The sequence below is a fragment of the Rhinopithecus roxellana genome, chromosome 5, assembly GCF_007565055.1.
Source record: "Rhinopithecus roxellana isolate Shanxi Qingling chromosome 5, ASM756505v1, whole genome shotgun sequence".
Classification (NCBI taxonomy): Eukaryota; Metazoa; Chordata; class Mammalia; order Primates; family Cercopithecidae; genus Rhinopithecus; species Rhinopithecus roxellana.
This window is the reverse complement of record NC_044553.1, coordinates 129,546,986-129,553,825: the sequence shown is the minus strand read 5'-3', so window position 1 is coordinate 129,553,825 and position 6,840 is coordinate 129,546,986.

Genomic DNA, 6,840 nt, shown 5'->3' with positions numbered 1-6,840 from the left:
TATTTTGATACATGGAAAGCAGAAGTGAGAAAATGTATTCCATCCCATGTCATTTTTCTGAATCCTCAACATAGGAAGTTAAAGTAAAACATGGGGTAGAATCTGCTTTAAGCTTTTGAATTCTTGGCTCTTAAAACCAGTCGAGGGTTGTGTGTTTTTATTCTTTTGTATCTCCTTTTCACTTAGGCTTGGCACCTAGTTCATTGAAACAGAGCCAACAAGAATGAGTGAGTCAGTCAGTGATAAGCAAACTGTGGCCATTTATCTACTATCTTCCATTCCTACTTCCTAGGCTTGATAAGTAGTGTTTGTAGTATAGTTGTCAGTAACTTTTTGAGCTTATATAAGTTTATGTGGAATTCATTTACAAATGTGTGATTATTATGATAGATGTTATTTTGTAAATTTCAAGGTTCTTTAATGTGGCATGGACATGTTTCCAAAACAATAAATATAGCTTACCCACAGACTTTCTGTGGGATGTAAAGTATGTATTACAATGGGTGAATCCATTTCTCTGTTTTGGGAAAGCAGGTTAATTTTTTTTTGTTTTGTTGCTACATATAATGTTGACTATATGTATATTCTAATGCAGTTGGTCTCCTAATTCTACAGGATAGATGTCTAGCTGTTGCATTGTTGGATCATCAGTTTCATTTTAGTTAGATGCTATGAAATTGCTCTTTAAAGTGGTGTCCTCTGCCACCACAGAACGGTGTTGTTATGGAAGTGCCAATTTTCATAAAAATTTGTGCACATTGGGTATTAAGAATATTTTAGGTCGGGCGCAGTAGCTCATGCCTGTAATCTCAGCACTTTGGGAGGCCTAGGCAGGTGGATCACCTGAGAACAGGAGTTCCAGACCAGCCTGCCGACGTGGTGAAATCCCATCTCTACTAAATACAAAAACTTAGCTGGGTGTGGTGGCATACACCTGTAATCCCAGCTACTTGGGAGGCTGAGACGGGAATTGCTTGAACCCAGGAGGCGGAGGTTGCAGTGAGCCGAGATTGCACTACTACACTCCAGCCTGGATGACAAGAGCGAAACTCCATCTCAAAAAAAAAAAAGTCTTTAAATTTTTAATCAATCTAATAGGTGAAAATGGCATTTTTAACATAAGTCTAACTTAAACAATTAATGGCCATGGGTAAAAGAAGAATCAAATAATGATGCATGATTTATAAGATAAGGCAGTACTCAGTTTTTCCTCTACTCCCCCCAAAAATCCTGTTTATCTGAATTAGAAATGATTAATATTTTCTAAATTTAGTGCCACCTGGAAGTTTATAAATTCCCTAAGTATACCTTATACCAGCGTTTTTCTTTGTATTTTTGAAATAATTTTAGAGTCAGAATCACAAGAATCACACAGAGCAACCTGATTTATGCTTCACCCAGATTGACTTCTTATTCTGCATCGTTGTGTTCTCCCCTCACTTCTCTTCTTGCCATCTCCTCCCTTCATGTGTTTATACGTAGTGTTATCATTTTATGTATTATTGGTGAATGATTTGCCGACATTATCTTCCTGTAAACCAAAACACTTCAACATCTACTTTCTAAGAGCCTGAGCATGTTATATTGACTTTGGTACAAATTTCAAAATCATGAAATGTGTCAGTAGTATAAAAGTATAACTATACAGTCCATATTCACATTTTATCCATTTTTCCAGAGGTGTTCTTTATAGCAGTTTCTTCACTTCTACAACATCCAGAAAAGGATCTTCTGTTGCATTCAGTTGTCATGTCTCGAAACAGTTTCCTGGACTTCGATCACATCAGTGTTTTTAAAAAGTAATAGCTAACAGTTTTTAAGGAGATAACCTCAAATTTTGAATTTTGTGTTTCCTCATGAAAAGGCTTAAGATACTCATTTTGAGCAGAAATACTTCAGTATTCTCAGTCTTCCTCAGTGAATCATATCGGGTGACAAACAATGTCACTTTTTCTCACTTTGAACTACTTTGGTCTCTTGGTTCAATTGGTGTCCACTGAACTTTTCCACTATAGTTAACATTCCCTTGTAATTACTTAGGAATTACATTTTTTCATCAAACTTTCACCTAGTAGGTTTAATATGCATAGGTGACTTTTACCTGAGTCAGTGATGATTAGAAAAAAATCTGTGTTGGCTGGGCCTGGTGGCTCACGCCTGTAATCCCAGCACTTTGGGAGGCCGAGGCGGGCAGATCATGAGGTCAGGAGATCGAAACCATCCTGGCTATCACGGTGAAACCCCATCTCTACTGAAAATACAAAAATTAGCCGGGTGTGATGGCGGGCGCCTGTAGTCCCAGCTACTCGGGAGGCTGAGGCAGGAGAATGGCGTGAATCCGGAAGGCGGAGCTTGCAGTGAGCCGAGATCGCACCACTGCACTCCAGCCTGGGCGACAGAGCGAGACTCCGTCTCAAAAAGAAAAAAAAAGAAAAATCTGTGTTATTGCTTATATGCATTATTTAGCGTCTTGTACTGTAAGGAAGAGTTCGTGTATCATGGCCTGTCAGAACAGTCCAGCAATGTCTTTTATCAACTGAAAATTCTGAAAGAAAGAGTAAGATGGTGATTTATATGAGAATACAGGGAAAGGGTTACCCAAGGAGTCGAATGAATTTATGTCTAAACCATGGAGTGGAATGTGAGAGGCACATAGAACCCCAGAGCTGTGATGCAAATACATTGCATGGTGGAAGGAGAAGAGGAAGTTTTTGGTAATAGTGTTTCATGTAACATATCTGTGTCATGTATGTGTACCTTGGTTACTGGGAGAGTGTTCAACAGTTCACAGTTGAATAGACTGTGAAGCATTATGCTGGAATCTGGGTTCAGATTCTAGATCTGTATCCTACATATCACCAATGTTTATTTATCAATTTTTGCTTGTCATTACTTTAAGTTTATTTAACCCATTAGAGTATCCAAGGTTGACAGTGAAGGGACTGCATTTGGGAGCTATCTGAAGACAAAAACTCAGCTTTTTGAAGTTTCTTTCATGTGTCACCTTACATGGCCCCTCCCATTCTCTGTGGAGAAGTTTGTGTACATTATTCAGACTACTGTGCAGTGACTGTGTTGTTTAAAACCTATACATATCCGAACTCTGTTCTGTGTTCTCTGTAACTAGGGCATTAGTCTCCCAGTAGTAATCCTGCATCTTATGCTAGTTAAAGAAGGTTCCCAGAATAAAGACATTCTTACTTTGGAACAATGACTTGGATAGATTGAGGAAGTGGTTTTAATAATCACTTTGATATATTTCAAAATCTGGTTCATTATTGGTGAGATGCAGGCCACCTGGTATTAATGGAAATGTATAATTTGAAACCAGTGCAGTGGAATCAGAGACTTGAACATGACCTAAGTCTTGGTCAAAAGTGGTCATCTGAGTGTTCCCTGCTCTCTGTATGTAACTTTGTACTTAGTCTTCAGTGGCAGGATTGCAGCAGAGGCCTAGTTAATATTGTTCATTCAATGTATGGAGAAAATGGAAGCAAGGCCAAAAATTACTGATTGTAAACAAATGAAGCACCAAGTGAATAAATGTACAAATAGACAAATAGCCAGCAGGAAAAAAAACACAACTTGTTACCTAAAGAATGGAAACCAAGTGAAAAAGGCTGCCAGGGACCTAAGATAGTGTTACCGTTTTATTATGCATATTGTTGCTTTCACATATAATACAGTAAGGGAGTATCAGAAAACCTGAATCTGCCTGACTAAAACATATATATGAGAATATTTAAGGTAGTTTAATACTGAATTCATACATTCAGCCTCAGTGTAGCAAACTTTTAAAGCTTCCATGATGTGAGGGAAGTTTTAACAATGGAAATCACAGCACTGAAGTACATTACTATTATGTGATTCCCTGATGGTAATGGAAACTGTGCTGCAGGACACGTTTTGATTCAGGGAGAAATGTAGAGTAACTCCACAGAGGAATTCATCCTCTCTAATTTTAAATCTGAATGGAACCCATATGCCCATACCCTGGAGATGCAATGTAAGGGAACAACATGGCTTGCTCTGTTAAAAATGGAAAAGAACCTTCAATTAATCATCCTGTGAACTTGGTAAGAGAGTGCAGAGGAACGTAAATGCGTATCTGTATATCTGTGATTGACCTTGGAACACAGTGAGTGCCCTCTAAAGAGTAGCCCAGTAAGTACTGTATCATTCCACCAATCAAATTAGACCCTCTTGTTTCCAGTGGGAGCAGAGTGACACAGACCAATGAAAGCTGAGGAGAAGATTGTAGGCTTTTATTTCTCTTTGTATTTGTTGAGGTTCACTGCTCACTGATAAACGATTGCACAAAAAAATTCAGGCCTCTGACTCTTCTGGTATTTGATTTATCTAGCAAAGTTAATTCGAAGACAAAAGTGTATAGTTGGTTAAAAATACCAGTCTCATGTTTATTTGATGGTTTGAAATATTCTCTGCTACATTGTTGTACCTCGTTTGTCACCTTGGAATAAATGACAATCATGTTGATTTTTCCACAAGATAATTCGATTCTAAAATTGATTATATTCAGGAATTAGAGATTCTAAAAACGTCATCTCTCGTGTCTCATTTAGTCATTTCCAAGATTTAGTGAGTGTTCTCCCTAAGTGCCTTGAACAAGAATGCCTTGTTCAATGGCTGTATTTTACTCATAATTAAGATGCCAACTGCTTTGGGTATTTTAGATTTATAAATTTCATTTCTGCAGTACTTAACTTTCTATATTTTTATATATTAAAACAAGTTAGGTAGGATAAAGATCACTGTGGATGGTATAAATACTAATAGCAAAACTAGAAGTAAGAAGTTGTATTTATATAAGTTGTACATAGGTATTACATTAGATTGTCTTACATGAAAGTATTATGAAGTACTGGGATTTGGGGTGTATTTTGAAATCCTTGCCAGTTCTACTTGATAAAGCATTGAATGGTACCATATGAGAGGAGAAGAGGACTGAAACAGGACTCCTTATGATTGAGACCTCAACAACTGCTAGGGAGGGTTGGTTTTTCTTTGAGTGCATGATTTTTAAAAAGACTATTTTGCCAGTTTTCGTTCCATATTAAACCCACAGATTAAGATTTTGGTTTTGAAAGTGTAAATAGGAAGCTTGAGTTGGGGGGTATTTGGAGATAGAGATGATACGTAATGGCTGTGGGAAAGGATGAGATCTAGAGATAGAGTGTATGTGGGAGTAGGAACATATGTGTCTGAGACCATGCTTTGGATGCTCTGGCATTTGGATATTGACAAAATGAGGAAGACCCATTAAAAGGAGATTGTGGCTAGAGTTACTAGGTGAAAACCAAAGGGTTGTAGTGTTCCTGAAGATACATGAAGAGTGAGATTAAAAATTAATGAGGCGGCAGTGACTTTTGCATGGCAGTGAAAGACACAGTTCCATTTGAAAATTGAGTATCATTGATCGTAGTGCTCTTATTATTGAAAAGGTCAAATCAAAGAACACCTTTGAGTTGATGGTCTGTACTATAATTAGGTTACCATCGTTAGCCCAGCATAGACACATGCTGATACCTGTGAGTTGCTCTCATCAATTACTATGTGAAGATGCATCCCAGTTGTACAATTTTAGATCCTCTTCTTCATTCCACATTATATGTATGCAAGATAAAACTTGATGTTTTCATTATATCCTTTCAGTCTTCTAACAGCAATCCTTATGTAGCTTTATCATTGGAGTTCCCATTTGCAGTGTCTCTTTCTGTACCTGCATTCATCGGCCACAGTAGAGTTTTCATTAAGGCAGGATTGCATTTCATTGGTTTTGGCTTCTGTCAGACATTTAGCAAAGATTGTTGAAGGAAAGGAATGGATGAAGGGGCCAGCTGAAAAAAAAAGTATCAACCTAATGATGGATAAGTGAAAAAGGAATGAAGAAAGGATGGTGCTAGGAATTGAGGGAGTAAAGCAAGATAGAATGTACAAAAGGTAGAATTTTTAAAGAAAGTTGTAGGACACGGGTAAGGTGTGTTGAACCTACATTTAAAATACAATAACATCACTAAAGTTGAGGCCGGGTGCAGTGGCTCACCCCTGTAATCCCAGCACTTTGGGAGGCCAAGGCGGGCGGATCACCTCAGGTCAGAAGTTTGAGACCATCCTGGCCAACATGGTGAAACCCCGTCCCTACTAAAAATACAAAAATTAGCCGGGCATGGTGGCGGGTGCCTGTAATCCCAGTTACTCAGGAGGCTGAGGCAGGAGAATGGTGTGAACCCAGGAGTGGGAGGTTGCAGTGAGCCAAGATCATGTCACTAAACTCCAGCCTGGGCGACAAGAATGAAACTGTGTCTCAAAAAAACAAAACCAAACAAACAAAAAACCAGTAAAGTCAGGGAGAGAGTACCACTGTGGAAGATGTTCTTTTCCAGCTTAATCTGAAGAAGATATTGACCATATGGTCAATTGTACAGTCATTGTACATTGTCATTCCCTAACTAGATACGGGTTAGATAAGAGTCTGTAGAAAATTGTTCAACATACTTTCTGCCTCTCAACATTTCACTTACCAAATTTCATTTCATTTCTTCATTTTGTGTCTAACAGACTAGAACTAATGAGCTCCTATTGACAGGGATATTTTCCTCTTCATACTTTCCTTTACCTTACAGAGCCTTTTATGTAGCAGATATTTAATGTAATAATAGGTCTAAAGTAGTTTAGACCATGGATGAGTGAAATTTTGATGAATGAGCCCCAATCACCTGAAGGGTGAGTAAAAAGAATTTCTAGAGACCCAATATGAGGTAGCTGCTTCACACTTTTTTGAGAATATTATGGCATGACTGAGGAAATCATAGATTCTGT